Source organism: Pteropus vampyrus, unplaced genomic scaffold (assembly GCF_000151845.1).
Source record: "Pteropus vampyrus isolate Shadow unplaced genomic scaffold, Pvam_2.0 Scaffold254, whole genome shotgun sequence".
Classification (NCBI taxonomy): domain Eukaryota; kingdom Metazoa; phylum Chordata; class Mammalia; order Chiroptera; family Pteropodidae; genus Pteropus; species Pteropus vampyrus.
In genome coordinates, this window is record NW_011889035.1 from 308317 (window position 1) to 333739 (window position 25423).

At 39.1% G+C, this 25423-nt stretch overlaps 1 protein-coding gene and 1 pseudogene across 2 annotated transcripts in view; both read left to right on the plus strand.

Moving 5' to 3' along the window:
* Positions 1 to 25423, plus strand: part of MAML2 (mastermind like transcriptional coactivator 2) — a 333389-nt gene that overhangs the window by 247976 nt on the left and 59990 nt on the right. The gene's annotated exons all lie outside the window — the stretch shown is intronic.
* LOC111729284 lies at positions 8081 to 8199 on the plus strand (annotated as a pseudogene).

The window sequence follows — 25423 nt, forward strand, 5'->3', positions numbered from 1 at the left end:
TTAGCTCCTGCCTAAGGGACATCCAGGATTATTGGCAGGGAATTAACTGAGTAAAAGGAATGATACATACTGCTGGCAGTGTACTATACCAGCAGGTTACTCCGAGCTTGTACTCCCTAGAAATCTGTACTGACACTCCTCTCAGAAACAAAACAGAATAGAAAGTACAAAGAGTAGAAACACAGGAAAGGATTAAAATTGAATGGAAGAAGATAGAATCATTGTTTGTTTTATAGATAAGTTACTGACTAATGTGTAAGCAAACAAATGCCATCGATGTATTTCCTTCGTTCTGGCACAGCTGAAGCCTGCTGACAGCTTTTCTCACTTAGAGGTCTTCACACTTCAGACACAGCTCTCATTAAGAAAGGCGGACAGAATGGCACAGTAAGCTGCTGAGGCCAGAGCAAGGGGACAATCTTTTCTGCATACTCCTAGTTCTGTTCTCTAGCAGTGTCCTGGTTGCTGTTCCAGTATCTTTGCTCTCAGAAGCAGAAACATGAGCCCTTTCATATAGTTAGAAAGCAGGTAACTGTTCTCTCAACAGTCTCCATTTTTGAGTATTGAGTTCCAAAAGTTCATTTTTTATTGGTTGTTTGGCACTCTGGTGAGGTTTTTTTTTTTTTTTTCCATAGGAACAATTTAAACAAAGTTTATTAAGTCCTCAGGCTAACCTATACAAAGTCTATTTGACTTTGAGCTATTAGAGAACTAACCATGATTTCTCGAACATTACATTAAAAGAAAAAAAAAGATTTGTTCAACATACATTGATCTAGCCAAGTGTTGCGGTAGAATCGGGAATATAACCTGGTCAGTGAAACAGAGCATTACAGTACAAGAGAGAAATGTGAGTCCCGGGTGTGCACAGAGCACTTTGTTATGGAAACCACAGAGAAGGGCCTTCCACTTCAGCCTGGCTCCAGGTTCTGAACGAGGGGACTTGGAGCATTTTCGGCTGAACTTTCATGGCAGAGGGAAGCAGGCCTTCAGAACAAGGGAGGAAGAATAATGATGCTAGCCAGAACATCACCAGAGCTCATTCATAGACACTTATAGCTTGGGTACTACCTGAATACCTATGAGTGTCTATGCCTATCTACACCAGTTTTGCAGACTGAATTTTATTTATTTATTTATCATAAAACACTTTTAAACCATCAGCTTGATTTCCATGGTCTATAAAAATGACATGGGGCAGTAAAGGACCTGCCACCAAGGCAGCTGGGCCCAGTGACCTCATCAGACTGTGCTCTGGACTCCACACCAGCCGTGGGAGGGAGGACTCGGTAGATGAGGCTGTATTTTGTAAGTGTGAATACAGTCCACAGAACTATTTACTTCTGAAAAAGCAGTGCTCTTTTAGCCATGATGATTCCTAAAATAAGGTTTTGACCCACTCGTATGATGAAATTGAAATTGTCTCCATACTCAAACCAGAGAGAAAGCCAGAGGGTCAGAAAGATGGGGTAAAAAGTAGGAAAGAGAAATCTCAAGGGACAAATGAAAGGAAATTTGGGCCAAAAGTGCATTTCTGACCATCTCTTCCGCTGTGTAAAGATACTTTATAAGGCAATTTAAACTCTGACAAATTGCCTCTTTCTGTTTGCAAATGCAGACGAAGCCAACTGTTCTCACAAATTTCTCCATTTGTTTTTTCTCCTCATGTTTCATTCACTTATTTTGGGGGGAAGGGTAGTAGCTATTGTAAAATTCTTTTGCATTTCTCTGAACACTTGAAATGGGGTCAAATCTAAATGGATATGAATTCAGCATGGATCCCAAGGCCCAAAGGTCAGGCTCTACTTGGACAAGTTTGATATATAAAGCACTGCCAACATTCATTTTTATAGAGCAGCAAGAGGCTGAGCCGTGGGTTGATGGAGATTTCTGTAGATCTCATTTTTTTCACATTCAGAAGCAAGAAGTTTCTAATCACCTGTGGGTCTGCATGAGTTGGGGAGTATTGGAGACCCCCTCCTTGGTCCACATTGGGTGCACACTCTCTCTGGGGAAGCCAGAGGCCAAAGTGTGAGAACCTCGCCAGGCTCTTCCTTGGGTGAGTGAGGGCAGCTCTGACTTTCATGGGAATGGGATTCTCTGCCAAAGTCAGATGCTGAGGCTTCCCTTGGGGACCACAGCCCACCCTGAATGGAGGAAGTTGCTGTGAGAAGTTAAGCAGGCAGCTCTGAAGGGCTGTGCTTGCATGTTCGTGTGTGTGTGTGTGTGTGTGTGTGCGTGTGTGTGTGTGTGCATCTCAGTGAAAAAGGAGCAGCCCTCCATCTTGCTTGTATTATGGCACATGTGAAATATAAAATTTCATAGTGAGAAAACAGTGAATGGAGTAAGAGCTGAGCTGGTTTATCTCTCCAAGGCTGGCATTGCTTTTCACTCCTGAATGTCTGAAAGACTCAGCTCAGATGGGATTTCAAGTGACTATGAGGGTCACACCTCTCAGCAATAGAGTCAGAATAACTTTCAGTTGCAATTCTTTTAAAATTAAGAGTTTCTTCCACCTCCTCATTACCCTGAGGAAGGAAAGAGGTGTATTTAGACATGGAGCCCACAAAGCAGGGCTGACCAAGGTTCACTTTGGCATTCAAGTTTAGGGAAAGGTGAGAATACTGCATAGCAAAGCCAGATAGTCCAGACATATTAGCCTATGATCAACATGAATCGTGCTATCTGAACACCAGTTAGTAAGAGTAGAAACATTTTTCGTATTGACCATTGCAGCAGATGACAATTAAACAGTACGTTCCCACCACAAACCCCATCAGCTTTTCCAGTAACCTGAAAAGACAAAGAAAGAGAACTTGGGGAAACTCCTACTCATTAGTCAGGTTTCCCCTTTAACATCACTTCCTTTAGGAAGCTGGTCAGACAGATCCACCCCCACCCAACTTCCCCTAGCTCAGCTCTTCTTGCTCTTTAGGTTATGCCTTCCAGAATTATCTGTCATCTTCACTAGACTATCTTCACCTCTTAATCTCCAGTAGCCAGCATGTTCCCCCGCACTTTCTAGGCATTAAATATGCACTTAATGACTGATGGAGTATGGATGGGCCTGTGTTAGGTCTTGGTAGCATCCTTGCCCCATCTGGAAAGGAAGGAGACAGATAATAACAACACATCATAAATTCGCCAAACTATAATACCTGTAAGAACTTTGTTCTAAAGGAGAACGAAGGGAAGGTCAACATTTGAGCACTCTAGTGATGCAACAACTACTTCCCTGATATTAGCTACTTCCCTGATTTATTAACTTTACTAATAAGAGTTAATGACTTGAATCCTATTCTCTTCCATTTTAAGTTTGCTGCCAGCATAGCACAATATCAATAATAATAGGCAATGGATTTCGTTTGGGGGGGAATATTATATTAGGAAGAAAACATAAAATATTATCTATATCTTTTCTGAGAAATCTATCAGCTTTGTGATATCTAACGTTGAACTTCTAAACTTAAGGACCGAAAGCTAATACATAATTAGCTTTGTAGTAAAGCTTTATGGAGTAAAATAAAGAGTCACGTTCAAGTTTTCGTTTACATTTCTTCGTTGCCTACTCCTTTCGTCTCTGTCGTTTAATTCATTTTTGTCAGAGGAACAATCAAAAGCAATATATGTTATGCCCACTCCTTGGCCTTCTGTACTCCGTGTAGCATTATTTATTGAGAACCCTTGGTGTGCTTGGCATAACGGACAACAGAAAGGAAGTGAAAGCTCTTCCCTAAGGGTTTGCTGATTCAATTAGAGAGAGCCATTTACAAAGATAACTTGAAATCTCAGACACAGAAATCTAACTTTTATCCCAGTGTCAAAATGACTTGAAATCTTTTTCGTATAGGGATGCTTGTCAGAACTCCTTTCATTCTTCTCACAGCACCCAGTGGGCCGCTCCGTGCCTGATGCAGATAAAAAGATAGAACCCAAATGCAGTTGCAAAGGTGAATGAGTACAGATATCCTTGAAACCATCATCATCATCTGCACTACAAGTAGACTAACCCTGAATTTTTCCTCCACATTGACCTCTCCAAGGATAGAGTCTATTGAAGAGGTGACTCTTTGAGAACCATTTGCTTTGATTTTTGTTTTGGGGTTTTTTTTTTTTTGAGACAAATTACAATATTTGAATGTTAGCTACAACTCTCATGTGACCACAAAGACTGCACGTGAGAGCTGTATAAACAGAACACAGTATTACAATAGTTTCTGAGTAAGTCTTTGAATTTGTAGGTACAGCATGTACTTTCCTTCGCACACATCTATACTTTAAGAATATGAGCTTATCCAAGGCCACATGGCTTTGATGCCATTGACTAGCTGAATGGCTGCCCACAAGCCAGGTAACCACTTCCCCAAATCTCAATGAAATAGATAATGAGATCAGATATGTGGTCCTCAGACTTTCATCCATCAAGATCATATTTATAATAGGAGTACTGCCATAGATTTGTTATATTTTACTTTCCCGTGTAAAGACACTAAAACTTAAAATAGCTACCACCTACTATGACCATCATTTCATATAAGAAAATATATTTTAGCATTAAAAATATCAAAAAAAATATAACTGCAGAGTAAGTGATCATTCTTTAAAGGGAACAATTTTAGCTATTTGATAAACTCACTGCATGAACCTTATTTATTTGTTTTTATTTTCTGGTCCCATTAGCAAATGAAAACTTCCTTGGGAATGAGTCTGCATCCATTGAACACCATTAGACTAGGTGATTCGCATGGCTCCTTTAAACTGTACCATTTTAAGAACGATATTGCAGCTTACAAATCAGTAAGTAAATAAAACACCAGTTGCGATTTATCACCTTCTACTTCGTTCTAGTAGAGGTGTTGATGTTTTCCAGCACCCAGCCAGCTAGAATGTGGAAGGCGCTGCCAACCACATCATACTACTTCCACCCAAGGTAGTAGATCGGCTTGGCTCCATTAAATTGTCATTGTTTTCAGCTGCAGTGACTCTTCAAATTAGGAGTGAATCTAGCAACACGGAAATCAAATAAAAAGAAATGGAGAAGATGTCAAAGGGACAGGAGAATATAAATGCAAAATGAAAGCTTTTTACAAGGCTAAATTGATGATTTTGTCTAAAACACAAAAGTAAAAGATTTACAGCACAAAGAATGTAATACAATTCACTTAAATTATTCAGCATTATTACAGAATTAATGTTGCAGCCCAAGTTTCATCCTATAAATTAAATACAGAGTCTGTTCCCTAAGATTGTACTTGGTTTCCATAATAGTTTTTTGAAGTCCTCACAGATTGGAAATAGAAACATGGAAATTTATGATTATCAATATTTTGAGCCAAATCCTAAGAAAAGTGGTTTGCACTGAGGTCTAAAGTACTTAATCAAAATGAAGCCACCAAGAGACGAGTTTAGTCTTGGAGGCACATGAGAGAAGGTAACAAATGGAATTTATCATGTCGGGAGGCTGGTGGATTTACCTTCTGTACTTTGGCAGTACAAGGCAAGAGGCTGGCTTTGGTGTTTATTGCTTTACACGCACATTTACCTTGATGTGAGATCAGATCCCTGGTTCCATTCAGGGTTCATTTTGTAGTAAATCTGTTTTAAGAATGAGGTAGGTCTTTTAAAAAATGGCCCTTTCCTTGAGAGAGATCTCTTTCAAGTTGAAGAGACTTGATCCCCATCCTTTTCATCCTTATTTGATACCACCCTGGCTGAGAAGGCAAAAATAACTTAATTTATTTTTTTGTAGATACTCAAATTTAGGTTCAGTATTTCAGAGATAGTATTAGTCTTGGAAGTGATTCTAATAAAATCATTACCCCCTTTTTACATATGTTAGTGAAACTCAGTGGCTCCTCCAAGTTCATTTACTCATTAGAACTTTGATTAGTGATCTGATTTCCAGATCAATGCTGGACCCCTGTGATCTATTGCATCTCCCCATGAATCTCTAGATTTGAGGATTAGCAAGTATACACATAATTCTACTTAAGATGCATGCAAAGATCCATCTGCCTGTATGCCCTCAAGATATACCTTGAAGCAAGGTTTTTAACTACACAGAAGTGTGGCCTTACCTTTAACAAGATCTTAATTCAGCAGATGGGCTAGGTAAGATTACTGCAGATTGGAAATGGCAAATGCCAGTGAGGAATCAGAGGAATTCTGTAGCTACTTGAAATTTTAATTTTTTAACAATTATGTCAAGATTAATTAAGTATATCTCTGTGTCCCACCAAATCTTACCTCTACCTAATTTGGTTTTCTTTATTTTTTAATGCAATATACATTATGAGGGTTTGTGCTGTATTTGGTTTAACAACCAAGATAAACCAAATTGCTGATGCAATTAGAGAAAGCTGCCTTGAGGGACGATTTTTCTGTGGCTGTGACTAGTCTGATCGACTGCCCGCGAAGACAACCAATCTTCAAAATGGCCAGTGGTGATATGTCATCTTGACCTCTTTTAATCTATCTCTGTATATTAGGCACAAGCAGAATAGACTGGGATGGAAAAAGAAAATGGGGCCTTTGGGGTAATACCAGTGGGAGAAATGAGATTTGGTGACTGGGAAATTAAAAGAATGGAATAATATCCCAAATATCCATGTCTTTTCAGCCCATCAGTACAAATGAGGTCACATAAGATCAAAACTGAAATCTCAAAACCTACAACCTTCCCACCTCACCTTCTCAGAACCTGAGAATACCAATCTCGTACAACATTACTCCTACACTCAGGTATACAGGAGTCCAAAAGAAGTGTTATATATGCTCTTTTGAATCCATAGTAGTAACTGCTCAATATTAGCTCCTGCCACTCCAAGGTACCATTTGGACCTCACTGGCCTCCACTACCTGGAGCTGCACATCTCCCCTGGCTGTGGATCCCAAAGCAATTCCAAGTTTAGTGTGGCATCTCTTTCCCTTCCCACGTGCTTTTTCCTTCCCAGACCACACACAGCCAGGATAGCTAGTTCAAGACACTCTGAGGTGCCAACTGTCATGCTGGCAAAATCACTCCCCTCTTATTCTCTGGTCCTATTGCTGAATCACTTCATTTGTACCATACTCTAAAAATCTTCAAAAAGAAATTTTTCCTCAGGAAACTCTAGTCCCTTTTGACAAGCTGGTTTCTTCTGCCATTCTGCATATATGTCTGAATAAGTGAACATCAATTAGGGATATAGTTCAAGCATCTACTTACCTTCTCCACCCAAGGAACTTTCATGTAAAGACCTACAAAGAGAGCTCATCTATTTCCTCCTGGCAGACGTGTTCAAGTCTCAGCTGCACAAGAGATGCTGAAGTAACAACAAATTAATCACTGAAGACAGACGTGAACAATAAAGTCAAAGACTATTGTAGTCAGTGCCCTGGAGGCTTAAGTGAGATTTATTTGTTGTTGGCACTGAACATACAGCTGTGTAGTTTCCTATGGTTACAAAATGAATTTGAAAATCTAAATTAATCAAGAACCACTGATATAAGTAATATGATTTCTCTGTCATTTATAGTGTACTTATATCTTCTAAAGTTATATTGTTATTTATCTGGAATTTTATTTGCTTGTTTCCATTAAAAAATAGAAATAGTCACTTTAGGTTAAAAAAGATAAAAGGAAAAGAAAAGAGAGACGGAGGGGGAAAGAAAAAGAGAAAGAGGGGAAGAGAAGAAGGAAGGGAGGGAAAGAAAAAAGAAAGAGAAGGAGGGAGGGGGAAAGAGGGAGAAGGAAGGGAGGGAGGGAGGAAGGAAAAGAAGGAAAGAAAGAAAGAGAGAGAGAGAGAAAGAAAGAGAGAGAAGGAAGGAAGAAGGAAGGAAGGAAGAAAGGAAGGAAGGAAGGAAGAAAGGAAGAAAGGAAGGAAGGAAGGAAGGAAAAGGGAGAAGGAGGAAGGAAGGAAAAGACTCTCTCCCCTTTGATCTACAGTTTTCAAGCTGAAGTGCATGCTTTGAAAAATGCTCAGGCTCATCGTGGATCGATTAAGTCAGAATGTCCTCAGATTGGGCCTGGGCATCTTCTCTCTCTCTATATATATATACACATATTTTTTTTCTTTTTCCTTTTTAAAGCTTCTCTAGGGTCTACGGCCTTGCTACCCTGAGCAAGCCCGATCCCATCTGCTCTTGGAAGCTAAGCAGGGTCGGGCCTGATTAGTACTTAGATGGGAGACCACCCAGGAAGACCAGGTGCTGTAAGCATAAAAGATAAAAAAATAAAAAACAAGGGATTGTAAGCTGACAAGGTCCTTACAATCTGTGAGATCAACCAAGGATTGCCTCACCTAAAAAAAATAAAATAAATAAAATAAAATAAAGCTTTCCTAGGAAACTCTACTAAGCATCAGAGTTTAGAACTACTATTCGAGGGGAAGTACCAGGATGGAGGAAGTTCACAGACTTGCTTCACCTTCATGTTGAAAAGTCAGGTTTTCTTATGTAATGTTAAAATCAACCTCGGTCAGTTACTGTAGTAGAGAAAGTCATCAGGGGAAAATTATCTTCTTTCCAATGGCTGCATAAAGATTCTTGTAAATGTAACAAATGCAATTAAAAATAGCACATTTCTTAAGTGATAGATATATGCATTATTATTATGACTCAGGATACTCAGATAATTAAGAAGCAACACTTTTGTTGACATTTAACTAATCAAGAAGAAAACTTGTTGAATGAGAAATGCCACTGGGTGAGGTTTTCTTTAAAAAGTTGACTTTGGCAGGTATTTTCTTCATAAAACTGCATCTTTCCTAGGAGAGAATTTTCAATTTATTTGGCCCTATTTATAAGCGTGTTTGATTCCATCATCACCCTCAGGCCAACGAAGCAGGAAAAAATGTTAAAATTCTGTACAGAGGTCAATAAGACCTTAAATAAGCAACTTGAAACCACAAGCTTGCAAAATATGGCACTTGAAGTTGTTCTTTGGGAATGTATAAGTAATAGGGTTTGAAATGAAAACTAAAACAAGGCAGGTAGTCATTGGATGTGTATTTTTACATCTCTGTTCCAACACTCATATTAACGTAAACTATCATATTCAAAGAATTCAGTAGACCCCAATACATAATCATTTCCTCTCCTTCCTTGGATTCTCATAACAAATCTTTGAGACAATTTTGAGACTCAAAATCCCATTTACCAATGACAGACTTAAGAAGATGATTCAAGAACAAAATAATTTCTAGAAGTGTTTCATTTGTTGGATTCTTACTTATCCCACAAAGAGTAAAGGGCTCATGTGACAACTTTGGGGTTTAAAGGATTGTTGCTGTCATGATAGACTTGCTTTCTGAAATAGAAACTTTACTGTTATAGGGCCGTACTGTTGGCTGCAAGAAACACATTTGCTTCGATAGAAATGTCCTCTTGTTATTTCTTTAAATGTATGCCCTGTTATGGGGAAGAGGCATTTTGAAAGGCAGTTGATGTCTTGAGTTGTTTTTAAAATTGTGTCAAGCCGTACTAGACAGATGAGCGTTAATACTGGAGATGCTATGGTCAGAGAAAAATGTATGCAAATGGGAGCTTACCAGCCAAAGAAAGAGTTCTGAAGGGTAAGACTAGTATGCCTGTTTAGAAAGGCAAGTTAGATTTTTGTGGTATGCTGCAAGGAACTCTGGGGAATTCTGGCCATGCCTTCTGTCATGCCTCTCCCCTGCTCAGAACCCACCACTGGTATCCCATCTCACTAGGGGTAAATGCCAAAGTGCTCACAAGGCCCTACAAAATCTGAGTACAGGATCACAAGTGCAGGAGCTCGAGGACACACACACACACACACACTCACACACTAGTCACCTCCTCCTACCGCAGCTCCCACCACCCTCCCTGTTTCTCTACCCTCCAGCCTCCCCCGCCTTCCCAGAATGTACCAAGGACATGGCCATCTCAGAGTCTGCTCCTTCATTTTCCTCTACACGATCTTCCTTATCAGATTCATTTTTCTCCTTTGGGCATACCATTCAATTTATGTGTTTTTGTTTATGTCTGCCCTCACTAGAATTTAAGAATCATGAGAGCAAGAGCTGTTTTAGTTTTGTACACTGTTGTCTTCCCAGAACCTTAAATAGTATCTGACACTTAGTAAATGGTCAAAATATTTGCTGAACAAATAAAAGGCTTTTCATCCTACTTATATCTAATATAATCCATTCCTAGAGGTTTAGTCCCAGTAATTCTTCGGAATCTGGTCTCATTTTAAGTCAACTCTTATTCGAGGAAACACTCTAGATCCATATCAATAAAGAATAGATAGTAAGTGTTTAAAGACAGGTAGCTGAGGGATAAGTACGATATGCCTAGTCTAGTCCTTCTACAACATTCTATTCTCAGTGTAGCCAAGGTTACCCAGGAATGGCACAGCAGTGGCAAAGAATCCTTTGGGATTGAAGACCTTGACAGCTTTCAGAAACTGCTGTCCTTCCCTTGACAAAGATGGGGCTCTGCCTCGTACCCTTCAAATGGCAGTGTGTGCCAGCCCCGGTGAGTCATTCAGCACATGATGACACCATTTACACATTCATTGTCATTGTTAGTGATAGGATTCTGCAGCAGTGGTGTCCTATTAGCAAGGTCGAAGCAGTGGTAGAAGAATCAGACTTGGGCATAGGCACAGTAAGATAGCCCCCTGCTCCCTGTGGAGTTGACTTCTGAAGAAGGGCTACTGGCTAATTGAATTGTTCAGTTCTCTGGGAGGGGTACCTAAGTGATTACTAGTCCTTGACACTTTCCTTTGAGCCAGTTTTCAATCTGTTTTTGAAAGCAGTTGGGGAGGGAAATGGGAGGAGGCTAGGAGGCTGGATGGGTCAAAGGCCAGCTTAACCAATTTCCCTGGTATGCCTGGGCCATGCACACAAGCAGGTAGAATGCGGGGAGGTCTCTGTCTCCCAGCTCCACCTCCGTCTCTCCCAGTGCAAAGCAGCACAGAGAGTGATTAACAGCATCAGCTTTTAGTCAAACAGACTTTGGTTCAGATCCCAGCTTTGCCAACCCCTAGCCGTGTGACTGTCATCAAAGTACCTAAACTCTCATGTTTCATCATCTGTAAAATGAGAGTAACACCTACCATATATGATTATTATTAGGATTAAATGTTTATGTTAAGCGGTTCCTGGCACATAAAAGTTCACAATAAAAGACAGCTCCCCAGAACCAGACAAGACCTGGATCATCCTTTATGAATATTAGAGAGATTTATAGAATGAATCATGATTCTTTTTGCTAGACTCTCTATGTTGTCATCCCAAAGAGCTTTGGAAAACTAACAACTAAGCTAAGGTACTTTGTCTATCTTCTTTTGTGCGTGTGTGTGTGTGTGTGTGTGTGTGTGTGTGTGTGTGTGTGTGTGTGTGTGTGAGAGAGAAAGAGAGAGAGAGAGAGAGAGAGAGAGAGCGAGCAGAGAGTCCGAGAGTGACAGAGAGACAGAGAGAGTGCTATATCTCAGGCCTGACACAGGAGATTAAAAAAGAGAAAAACATGCTTTGCCCTTCTGTGCAATGAGAACTAATATCAATTGTTAACCTGGGTACATTAGAAGAACCTCACTATTTCTTTATCTTGGCCTTTGGAATAAATATTTGATAAAGCCAAGCCAATTTTCTTAGTAACTTTTCCTGGACCCTTTCTTTTTTGCATGTATTAGCATTTTAAAATCTATCAGACATATATTCAGAATATTTTCCAAAGTATTTAAAAAAAAAAGATTAATTTTGTCCAGATACTTTAGGTTCTGGAAATAAGCTATTTCCTGTCTACTTTGACACAAAGACATTTCTTCTAGCTTTTTAAGAATACAGTCCCTTGCTGAGGTGGTGGTTTCCTGTTTCAGGGCATGAATTCTAATAATTTCTAAATTTTCAACTTTTACTCAGCACTTAGATTTCAAGCAAGATGGAAAACAGCGATAGAGTTTATAAAATATGAAAGTCTTGGATGAAAAGTTGTTTACAAGATCATAATAACAATAAATAAAGCCAATTAAAGATTTGTTCTATACTCTGTTCTGTTTGAAAGGCCATTCAAAGTTCTCTTGTCTAACTTTCCACCCAATATGAGCATCATTTTCCAGAGTAGGCTTGACCGGTGGTCACCCAGCTTCTACTTCCATCCAGCTATCTTCCAGGAGCACGGATGGTTCATTACTGAATCACCCTGCTGGCTGGAGGTTTTCTTATATTGCTTTACTGTGACCTAATTTTATACGTTTCATAAGATGTGGAGTAAATATTGATATTCTTAAGATCCTTGGTACTAACCCGGCACTACATTGAATCATGTGTCTTTAGGAAAATAGTTAGAAAGTGCCATATAATGGTGCCCCATAACCAGCTAATCACAGGCCTTGGAAACCTTAGGTAAAAGATGTCCTGGCTTCCCTTAGCTTATTGTACAGACATGAACTCATCTCGCTTCTAAGCACACAGGCAGCATCGGAGCAGAACCGAAGCCCTTTTTTGAACTCTAGTCCAGCAGACATCATATTAACAGCAAAAAAGAAAAGAAAAGAAAAGGAAAAGGAAAAAAGAAGAAATTCAAAGCTGGATTTGGGTGCAGAATTCAAAGACTTTTTTTTTTTAATTAGAAACAATTCTAATCAAATGAATTCAAATCAAATACAATTATAAGAGATTCTCAAATTGGAAAAACCTAATAGATTCACAAGCCTCTGTGTGTGTGTGTGTGTGTGTGTGTGTGTGTGTGTGTGTGTGCGTTTAATGAGCATTTACTGCATAGCTATTTGAGAAATAATGTAGCTCCATAAAAAGCCACAAGTTTTGGAGTGAGGCAGCCTTGGGCGCAGATCCCAGCTTTGTCATTTTCGAGCTAGGTAACCTGGGTAATTAATAACCTCTCTAAGACTTGGTTTCTCATCTATAAATAGGAGTAATAATATGTATTACAGGTAATAATGGGACCACTGTGACAGTTAAATGGCATAATGTGTGTAAAGTATGTAGCATACTCATTGGCACATAGTTAGCACTCAGTCCATCGTGGTTATTATTACAGTAGCTATTCATTCACTTACTCAAAAAGTAAAATTTATTGAGTTCTCATATAATAGAACCATACATCCCAGCTCCATGCTCTAGACACTGAAGGTACAGTACTAAAAAGTTAGAGACAGCCCCTGACTTCCCAGAACTTGCAATCTGGATGGGAAAGCAGATACTAAACGAGTAATACAAATGAAACTGAGTTATGAGTTATGAGAGGGGAAGCATAGGAAAGTCTGGGGATGTACGACTCTGTCTGAGGGCTAGGGAAGTGGTCCCTGAAGAAGATTATGAACCCTGAGGGAAGAGTCAGCTACAGACAGATGAAGGGGTGGAGATGGGTGGACAGTGTGGCGCAGGCAAGGAAACAGTGTGCACAAAGCCAAGAAGCGAGAGAGAAAGAATGTGCTGGAAAGGAAAGATCTGTAAAGGCCAGAGGGATTGACAGAGGGTAGGCTCAGACTGGGACCAAATTATAAAGGACCTGCATAAGCCATGTCAAAAAGTGTGTTTGGGTTTTATCCTAAAGTCAATGGGAAGCTATTCAAAAGCTTTATCGGAATGGAAGGTTGGCAACAAAATCATATTTGGCTTCAGTGTTACAGAGATGAGTAAGGCTTGGTCCTTGTCATCGAGACAGTTATAATGTCATGGTGGGAGAGGTTGAAGGGGAGGAAAGGCGGTCACTAAGATAAGTACACAGTTAAAGAAGGCCCGGGGAGAAAAATGTTCTGAGGTACAAAGTTCTAGGTGAGATGTTTAAAACAGGTCGTGACGCCATCTATTTGGTATGGCATTTGAGGCAGGTCTTAAAAATGGGGACCCTTTGGATGAGGAGAGCTGGTGGTGAGGAGGGGCATGCCCCCCATGGATACCCTGTCTAAGCAGTAAAATTAGCAGCCATACTCTTAAAGTGCTGCCAGCTTACATTAACTGGGTCTGCATTTCCCTTTCTTCCACCACTCCATATTTTAAAAGTCCTTTGAGAGAAAACTCTGCCACTCATATTGTACCCCTAAAACCCATGTTCTGTAAATTCAAATCATTACCATGTGTTATACCCTCCTCCATTCTTCCATAGTTATTTCCAGCTAGATGCCTATGTAAGCTTAGAGCTTTGCAGAGAACTTTCTATACACCCCTTCAGCTGTGAACTTTTTACCTGGGCTTCACTGCAGTGTCTACATGCTTGTTGAGAAGTTAAAACAGTACTGGAAATACTACATCATCCTACTGGCATTACCAGTTAAATTGCCAAGTGTCTGGGTCTTATGAGGTTGAGCCATTTATTATAAATGCCACTTCACAGTTATAGCAACTTTCTGTTTCTTTTTAATCATTTTCTCTAACACCAACCAAGGCAAAAAAGTACCTGCTCCAACCTCTCTTAAATTTTTTATTTACTTTACCTTAATTTATTAAATAGAGGAAAAGAATATCAAAGCAGGAGAATTCTTTTTAACACGATTGCTAAATAGTCTTTTTTTTTTTTTAAAAAAAACTTCTCCTTTAAAAAAAGCCCAAAAGGGAAACTTTTTTCTCACGGTGTGTTGGTTTCCTCTTTGGTTATGAGACTTATATTCAGTGAAGCGCCTGTTGTGAAGAGAGCTTTCACGTAAAACATCTGATTCACCTTACTTGGAATATGGCAGGTTTTCAGTAAATGTGTCTCTCACTGCTTCGAAGAGCCCTCCATTCCCAGAGGTTAAATAGCCAGTCAGGTCACTCTTTGGATTTGTTGTTCTCAGTTAGAGTTATTGTTACTATTGGCAATTGATTAGTCAATCAGAAAGTGTTCTCTGTGTGCAATTATGAAGCTCGTACTGCTCTAAGCAACAGGAACACCACATAAAGTGAAAAACAAAGGCTTTTGCTCATTGAGAATTACTAGAAAAATAAGAAGGAAATGGGTTTTCCTTTATTTTATTATGTTTCTATTTATGGGTTATATTTGTATTAAGCGGACTTAATTTGAGATGCTTCTTAACACAGGGGGAAATTAAGAAACAGGGAAAAGGAACAGCAGGAGGGAAGAAAGAAAAAGAGAAAGGAAGGAAAGATGCAAAGTTTTGTTTGAAATGGTAATTACCTGAAAACATTTCTTTTGAAATCTAATTTTTGAATTATAGGTTTTTATACCCTCTACCTGGAAAGAAAGTGGCTTGTCTTATAGAATTTGTGGATCCTCCACTCTATTCATGCCATAACATCCAGATGTCAAAACTGGGCTGGAGGTAGACACCTATATTCCAAGGAAACAAATCTGGATTCCATTTTTTCTTTCTATTTGAATAACTGATGTACGTAGCAGGAAACTGTATTCAACTTTTCAAACTTGCTTTCCAAGTTTTATATTTTCCTCTGCATTATGTGGCTCTCCTGACTCCAGCTCATTTAAAATAGCATTCAGTCTGCTTTCAGATGTATACCCAATCATGTGTGAAATTTTGTCCTTCACCCAACTGTTGAAATTGCACTATCTCTTCTTCCGGAAAAACCAGAGGGGAAGAACAACCCAAGTAGACAACTTTTTATAACCAAAAGAATAGCTGTCAATCTGCTTAAAACAAATTCAGAGGATTTCTAAATGAATTCCTGATGCGAGCATTTTCTTGGGAATGTGACGACCTAGCAGAGAAGTTCCTTAAAGAGAAAGTATAGAGCAAATAATGATTTTTCCAAAATCACCAGATACACAGGACACAGTTGACTCTTTATTTCATTTTCTTTAATTTAGGCATCTGTATATATTTCAGACCCAGAATAACTTGGCAATCAAGATTGCTGATTGCTGTGTCCTAGAAACCACTTTACCTCTTGGGTTCTCAGTCTCCCCTTCTAGGATACAGTCTGCTTTAGACTGGTCTCATGAAAAACAGATATTCAATAAACAAATTTGGAATATTCATTCTCTGAGCTACTGCTTTGTCACAGTTTTGAAAGGAATAACTCTTTTAGATCCTAGCCACAAAACTACCATCAGTAAACTAAAACTTAGCAGTGGTTGAAAAGAGGTAATTTATTTCCAAAGAACCCTAATTTTCTCCCAGGGAGTAGTAACATTGAGTATGGCACTTCAGTCTTTAAAACAAGGGCCTCAGCTTGAACAATTGCAAAACATTTATACTTAAGAAAGTAGTGCAATACCAGATAAATTTCACTTAAATTCCCATTTTCTTCACAGTAGGTCTTTTCGTTTAGATCTGAGGCCTCTGTGCGTGCATTAATGTATCCCACTGAAATGTCATAAAATTATTTGGGTGATTTTATACCATCTAATAATATAAACAGTAATATTTTCTAGATTAAAAAAAATCAGGGTGTATGGTCTAAAAGGTCAAGATCCACTTAAAGAGACACAGGAACAGAAATGTGTAATTGAATGAAGACATGCTAAATAACACAAGAACAGGTTCCAAACAGATTGAATTCTATTTGGGATATCAGAACATCCCAAATGGTTCATTGTGCTATACTAGCTTTCTCCAAAAATTTCAACTTCATGTCTTGTCTACTTATAATTATGCCAGAAAATTTAGTCATGCGTATATTTAGTCATTGCATTTATAAAATGGCCATTATATGATGGTATTATTTTACAGAATTACTTTAAACTTCTGCCCATAAAGTTCCTGCCTCACTTCACTATTTTGACTCACAGCTTTGGCCATGGTGAATATAACACCTGAAGCTCTTTCGTTCCTCCATGCCATTGTTCTTGCCATTCCCTCTGCCTGAAGTGCCCTTTCTCTTCTTTCATGGCTTTACTTAACCCACTAGTCTCAGCTCATTGGTCATCAACTTCACTTGAGTTTAATGTTACATTCCCATAGGACTTTTTAGCATATTTTTATTTTAACACTTAACATATCGATAATCCTGTCTCTCTCATGGGATGGTCAGAAGTTCAAGGGCAAGGACTACTTTCTATCCATCTTTAAGTCCTTGATGACTAAGAATATCTATCTCATTGTCGGTTCCCAGTAAATGTTTTTGGAATATGTCAAAGAAAGTAGTCTCATCAACTTCTATGTTTATTACTTAATGTGGGCTTATTCGTACATTCCTTGACTTTATAATTTACCATAAACTTACACAGAGGACATGGAAATAGGGGATTAGAAAATTTGAATCAAGGCCCACGAAGGGACAATGAGGTAAAATCCAGATTGAATTTTTTCTTAAGGTGGCCTTTTATTTCCATGCAACTCTCATCTTCCACTGCTATTATCAGGCATAAATTTAAACTGATCTAAGCAATTTCATCATCTATTTTAGTCACAGTTTTGCAGAGTCACCATTTTGGTGACTCTGCATGTGAATGTCTGAGAATCAAGTTGAGAGTCCCAACCCCCAACTTGTTAGCTTACCCAAAGTCAATTGCCTAAATCCCCTTGCCTCAGGTTCCTCCTGTATCTACTTCACAGAATTGTAGGGAGTACAGAAATTCCTGTTATATAAAGGGCTTGACATAGCACTTGACAGTAGGTTACACTGTAAGTGGAACCTGGGACTGTTAGACTGTACCTCAGTGGGGGAGGAGATCTTCTGGCAGGCAGGTGAGCAGAGTTCTGATGGCTCCTACAACCGGAAGACACAACCGGAAGAGAGAGAATTGCGTTCTCCTTAAACCAAGTACCTCAAAGAGGCAATCTCACACTTGTTGGAAATGGCTTAGACTTATATGGTCTTATCATTGCTTTCTGCTCTGGGGTTAAGATGAAAGGTTCTAGTCTGAGATTGACTACAAGGTTGGCCAGCTTGCCCAGAGGACATGATGTCCCTAGCCCTCCCTACATCATTTTAAGCTTGGAAGTAATCAGAAAAATAAAAACAGTATATAATTTTAGTCCCCAAATCTAGCTATTAAGGGCATGTTTACTACACTTCAGACACCTGAAGCCTTACTGTCTCTGACACAAATTTAAGATAGAATTTTTAATGAATTTCCTGAGATGATTTCTGGCCCTGACAATTAAAAGAGATTATGAAAGGACTGCTAGAAGTAAAGATAATTTTCAGTGAAGAGTGCTAAGTACATGATATTAAAATAGAGACCCAGAAAATTAGACATAGAACATTATCACTGTTCAGTATGATATTGGATATTCCTAAAAGATCAATCTGAGTCATGTTAAAAAGAAAGAAAGATAGAAAGAAGGAAAGAAAGAAAGAAAGAAAGGAAGGAAGGAAGGAAGGAAGAAAGAAAAGGTTATGTTCAATATCCTTTGTTTCCAAAGGCAGAAAAAAAATGAAATACACTTTAAAGATTTCTGTTCAAAGCTTTGAGTTCAGAGGTCTACAGAGTTTACTTATGTGAAACATGTTCTCTGCCAAAGCCAAACAAATAGAAGTGTCACTGTATTTATAGAATAAGGGAAATGGAACTTTTTCATAATAATTTAATCTTTTCTTTTTTGATACTATTAAGAACAACTGTAAAGCTGGCTTCCTCCCTGCCCCCCACCAAAAAAAAAAAAGATTATTGAGAAGCAAATTCAACTACACTTTGAGGAACAGGGTCATCTTGTTTAGCAGTTCTAGATCAGAACTTGGAGGTTATTTGATTTTGGATGAGGAGATAGTGGCTGAAAAGCATGATAATCATGGCTATGTAACTGATTCTGATATGTAAGTTAAAATTTTTTTCAAGTTCTAGTCTCATTTTTGCTACTCTCCATTTGGGGCAAAACTTTTACATCTCTGGGATCATTTCCCTCAACTGTAATACAAAGAGGTTAGACTAGATTATTTTATAAAGTCCCTTCCAATTCCAATAGCCTATGACTTTAGAGGAAAAAAAAATCAGCTCTTTTATGCATTTGACACACAACTGAAAGTCTCAACTAAGTGACGTGGATCGATATACCATACAGCAAATTTTATTTCAAGGACATTGGTATCCTTGGGATACAGTTAACATCCTCCTGGCTTTGTCCAAAGCACATACTATGCAGTTGAAATGGCTAGACCACATTTTTTTTTTTTTTTGAATGAAAAGATTTGTGCCTCCCACATGTAGAGCTTGGGGTATTGTGAATAGTATCCTACACATACGCAAATGAGAACTGGGAAGATAATTAAATCTGAAGGTGGAAATAGAGTAGACTTGTGAATGAACAAAGGAAGTGTGTTTCTCTGGAAGCCAAGATGTCAAAGATACATTTTACTGGTACTGTATACTTCCAGCTTTCATGTAAATCAGTATTCAGCTGCCTCAAATGTTCTAACTCTGCATTTCCGAAGAATCCATTGTGTATATTAACTGAGGCTGAGGCAGGAGGAGATGTCAGGCATTTTAAAATTCTCAACTTATAGAGATTCACGGATATGCATGAATGGCCAAAGTGCACTTTATTTTTGAGCTAAAAATGAGAACAAAACAGATTCAATTTCTAATACTTTGCTTCCAAACCTGGGCTTCTATTTTTTTCTCTGAAAATAGCCATGAAACTAAAAAGGGGGAAATGCGACTCAAAGGATTCTAAAATGCTTCCTTAGTGCACACCTTTCCAATGGCCCAGTTTTGGCAAACTAGCTGCAGACCATTGTCCAAGCTCCCATTGTTCTTCCTTATGACTCATACACATTAGAGTGCTAAGCAGCTGCTCTGTGGCTACAGGGATGCCCTGTCCCAACAAACATAAGCTGAAAGTCATTTGGTCCCAACCCCTAATGTTGCATAGATGGAAACTGAGGTCCAGGAGGTGATGTTATTCACACAAAGTAACACAGCAAGTCACACAAGTATTTTGATTCTAACCCATTGCTCTTTTCATAACCGCATTGATTCCTGACAAATAATATAAAATGAAAGAACCAGATCCTTGAAAAACAACAGGGTTATAACGCTATTTTTTTTTTTTTTTAGTTGAGCCATCTTTTCACCTTTCACGTTGTTGCTTTTGTCTTGTCAGCTTCTTGTAGAAAGATGTCTTACTGCAGGGAAATTCAGCTTGGCATTTTCCTTAGACAAAGTGATCTTTTAAATGTAGCCAACATTTCTTTTGGAGTATGACTCCATTCCACATAACACATCTTAAGATTGATGTTTATTAAGTTGGTTGTTTAAATCATGTTCGGAGCTTGGTTACATGGGCTGTTTCTTTGTCTCTGTCTCTCCCTCTCTCTCCTTTTTCTTTGTGCTTGACACAAAAGGATGGGGCCCCCAGGATCATCTGGAAATGGATCAGTGTATTCATGTGTGAGCTCCACAAAGCACTGGAGCAAAGGTGTCATTAGACGTTAGAAGTCATTCAATCACACCCATCTCTTCATACAAAGTAAAGAGGGAAAAGGCTCTGTATGGTAACTATCTATAAAGCTTTGTGTATTCATGCACCCCTTACTCCTTATAGGAGCTGTCTCCTTTTTTTTTTTTTTTTTTTTGCTTCTCTCTGCCTTTTACGAGATTTGAGATTAGCTTTCTTTTTCTGAATCTGCTATTAATACTCAGCTCTTGTTTAGTACTGAAAGTAACTAAAGTAATAGATTTTTTTCAAGAGAGCTTCTGGGGTTAATTCTGATTATGTTTCCTTTCGAATGATGAGGATTTCCTTGGTATCCATGCTGCTGCCATGGGCTGAGCAAGGGAAAAGAGTGACTCTTGTGCCCCAAAGGGGAATTAATTGTCTACCTTTAAGTATGTTACTAGGAGCCTTTCCTGGGTATTAAATGTAGCAATCAATCAAGGGAGGTTTCAATGTATCAGTATCCTGTTTGCCCTGAAATGTATATGGAATCTATGAGAGTTTTGAAGCACACGCCATCTGCTGGATAGTTAAAATACTGTAACCAAAAATAATGTGAACAAGAAACATATGGAACAGTCTACATTAAGGAATGGCTGATTGCTATTTTAAATAAATAGTACTTCCCAGGCCCCAGGTAGAGTACAGTGTCCCTAACTTGCTGTCTGCACTCTAAAAGTTTTAATTTATTTTTTTGTAATCTGAATAAAGATATCCCTTCCTGTTCACGCTCTGTGCCAAACTCTTCATCTAGTTTGCCATCATGAGAACAAATGCAAAATAACTGCTAATCTTCAGAGAAAAGATAACTTTTCAGTAATGCATCTGGGAGCCCCCAGAATTAAAACCAGAGTTAATATAAGAAAATCTGGAAAGAAAGAGATGAAATAGGGTTATGTAGGAATAAAGGGTAAGTATATCAAATTAAAACCACGTGTAAGACATAAATACAGGCTAAACAGCTAATTCCTTCTCTGAGGGACCCTTTAAAAGGATCGATCTCCACCTAACACCCCCACACTGCCCCCTCATTAGAAGAGCTCATGAATAAAGCAGACACTTCTTAAATTACCCAACCTCCCTTAGAAATTATATATCATAGTCACATTCTATATAACTCCTTCGATGCTGGACTCCAGCCCAGGCTCTTCCTATGACTACCTGAGCAGGTTGTTTCACATTTGGGGACTCAGTTTCCTCTTTTTTTTTTACTTTTTTTTTCCAGTTTCCTCTTTTGTTAAGGATTACTTGATGAATTTTACCGTCTTAGTGAGCTACTGAAAACATTGAGATGCAAATTAATAGTATACACATAAACAGAAGCCCACCAAAATACCCCCAAAATCTAGAGTTACAACTTAGAATTAGGACACTGACAAGGGAGAGTCTGTGAAAGAATGGCATTTCTCCACAAGTAGAAAAATATCCTAAGAAGTGAGAAATTTCAGAACTTCAGTCTGCATCTGGCCAGGAAACCCTGTGGGGAGTTAGTAGAGAGGAAGCAGTAAGAGAGCCATACATTGCTATAAGACTATTGTTTTATTTTTTTCCTTCCAGTAGAATATAAAACAGTAAAACAAAGTCCATGAACGTCTCATATGAAGAGCTCTCAAAACCAGGGCACCCAAATTGTCAGCTCCATCTCCTCTTCTGAATCACAAATACACATATATGGCTAAAAGGAGAGAAGGAGCAGACGAAATACCAAACAGATGAAGAGAGAAAGAAAAGATGTTCCCAAACATATTAATTGTTTGCCCACATGACTTACTGGTATGTTAATGTCTCGTATCAGCCACTGTTAATGAGAACATTGTCCCATATTTCCCTTTTAGTTTATAAATGGAGTAGCATTATGTAATCACCCTAACGAGGTAATAGAAACATAAGTACACAGGAAAATTTGATAGGGTTTTCTCCTAATTCATTCTCTGCTGTGTTGGTCACTCCACATCCCATTAAACCTCCCTCTCCCTCTGAAATCTGGCTGAGTCTCTAGTCCCGAAGGACATATTGTTGGCTATTATTTATAATAAGTCTCTCTCCTCTTGGCAGGATATAGAACAGCTGTTGGTCTATTCTCTGCCACAAAGACCAACTTCTCTCTTTTGCCCTGGACGATTGGGAGAAAGTCGGGGAGAAGAGCAATTTATAGTTGTGTTACAGCACCTCTATTTTCTTTTATGTTTATTTATATTGCTTCCATTTCTGTCTGGGATTTCTGAGATAATCAAGATCACTCTGCTACAGAATTCTCTTATGGGGAGGCTCTGGTGGCAGTTGATGGCGTTTTTCTTCATTGAGTCAGACATTTTAGAATTCCGAGCTAGAGGATGTGGCGAACATTTCTTCTGTGAGAGCATGAGAATGTTCTTTTTTTTTCTTATAAACTGATGAACATGTTCTATTTTACATAAACAACAAATGACTTTGAATTTCTCAGGGGAAAGCACCTTGTCTTTGTCAACTTTCTGTTCCCAAAACTTAGCATAGTGCTGAGTGGGGTTCTGCTTTGTTCTCCTGTAGGTGTCAGCCATTCTGACCAGCACCTAAGTGTCACCCCAGACTTCCAGACCAGTCAAGCCTCATTACCTGAGGTGGGGCCTTTTCTATGATCTTTTGTCTTAGATTATTTTTGGCTGCAGACCTCATCCTAGGTAAAAAAAAAAAAAAAAAAAAAAAAATCCTGGGAACTCAATGTTTCACTATCTGAGCTAATGAAATCTAGAGCAGGTACTGCATCTTCAGAGAGACCTGGGCATCTCCAAAGGGGAATGTAGAGAGAATTTCTCTGTTCTTTTAGGGCTTGGAGGAAACTCACAAAGTGAGAAGTTAGTCTAGAGACCTCTGGACCCAGAAAGGATCCAAACGGCTTTGACACAGGTATCGGTGTGACACATGACAGCCTCGGGTATACAGGAAAGAATCTCAGTTTGGCAATGAGGTGTCTCTGCTTCGAGCTGAGACCAGTTGGCTGCTGGTCAAGCCATGTTTGGCAAAGACGAGAAGAAGCAGAATGGAGTCGTTAAATCCAAGGCACTGGACGTGGCAACGGGGAGACAGAGTCCTTGCGACATTATTTATTTCTACATGGATTTAGCTTGGTAAGCATTAATAATGGTCAGTTTCCTCCACAGTCTAACTGGGCCCTTTCCTAGAAGAGCATGGAGAGTTGACAGTTTCTGTGTGCTGGGTGCCTCTTTGTAAGAGCTTGTAAAAGCCTTTCAGATTTCCTAGTCTGTGTTTCTAAATGTCTGTCATAAGCATCCTGATGGACCTGGCTCTCCATATTTTCTCTGATACTCCACAACCCACCCAATAAGCATTTAATATATGTACCTGACAGACACACAAAGAATATATATGATGAAAGAGGATACTAGGTGCTGAAGCCATGGAGATGCCTGCCTTTCCGATAATCAGCAGTTTGTAGGCAACCTGGGAAAAAAGGACAATAATAGCTATGGTTTAGAGAGTGCTTATGACATGACAGGCACAGTGCTCATCACTTGAGATACATTGTTTTATTTTATTACGTAATCTGGTTTATAAAGGGAATCACTGGAGGCATAAAATGTCGCAGTACTCATTTTTGCCTAATTGTGAACCAGGTCTTCAGAACAGGAAAAGGAAGCTGGTCAGATTGGATGAGAGAGTAGCTTAAGCCTTCTCTGGAGAAGGCCTGAAAGACAATTAGATCCAGGTAAACTTTGCCTTTTTCTGCCCTCCACCTATCTCTCTGATTATCCTGACGCCTTCAGAGTAGTTGTTTGTTCACTGAAATAAAATTTAATTGGTGAGATTTTACACATTTTCAGAGATGAAGAGCCAGGACAGCCTCCATAGGAAATTGCTGAATGAAGTACTTGGTGAGAACTACTGTTAAAGTACAGATCACATTAAATAACATGCTGGTTCAGGGCTGGGGTCTGGAGTCAGGTTGCCTGAGTTTAAACATCAAACTGGAGGTGTAACTTTGAAGCAATCTCTCTGCGCCTTGGTTTCATTGTCTATAAAGCATGTAGAATAAAACCTACTTCACAGAATTCTTGTTAAGGATTAAATAAGATGATGCATGTAAAGTGCTTAATGTGGCACCTGGTGTTTAATAAATGCTGGCCACTACTATAACTATTATTACTAGTGACCAATATATCCTTCTTTTTCTTTTCACAAGATGTGAAGGCTAATCGAGAGAAAAGACCTTAAATATTTTTCATATCTAGCACAATGCTTACTTAGCACCTTGTTGATTCTGAGTAAATATCGCTGGATGCTGGATGGATGAATTTGAGTATATGTGGATAAAGGCACTACAAAAGACCTAATTCTTTCCAGATCCCTTCCCAGAAAGTCATGCCTCACATGTTACCCAAAGGAAATCACCATGACACTAAACCCACTTGCAACTTCCAGCAGACAGTTTCTTAAGTTCACCTGGCCATTTAGACTCTCAAGACTCCTATACACCACATTTGACATTTGTCTACTCAGAAAGATATGGGATAGGAACCGTAGCTTGCCAGCTCCAACTAGAGAGCAGTATTAGGCATTCCTCGGTAATTAGAGCCCTACCAGCTCAGGTGCAAGATGATGAAATCCATATTGGGCAGGTGAAGGAACTGCCTTTGCTTAAAAGCCTTATATCTCAAAGCAGTCAATAACTCTCGTAACAGCTCCAAAGACATAGCTTGCAGCGTCCTCTCAAGGGACATTCTAGTTATAAGAATTGCTACACTCAGAGAAGTCCAAAGCATGGCATTCCCACCAGGTATTTACAGTTCATTTGTAGTTCCCCCCAGTCCAGACACAGTCTACCAATGAGGGTCATTTTTACCATATGCAATGTTGCCTAGTAACATAGTTGACACATACCATCTTTATCTGTTTCCAGGGAAACCAAGCTAAGAAGTTAACCAAAGGTCATATTCTCATGCAAAAAGGGAAAGGGTTTTGTTAACTCTTTGCCCGCACCATCTAAATAGTTACTTAAAACATAGCCTGAGAAATCTATCCAATGTCCCTGTGAGGAGCTCATTCTCATACCTCATACCTGCCACAAATATTTTCCAAAGTGGAATAACATAGGCATGGCCCGGTCCACTCTTCTGCACCTTCTCTCCAACAACCAAGAGTCAGGCTCAGTGATCCGTGACACCATGCCTGCCTTAACATTGC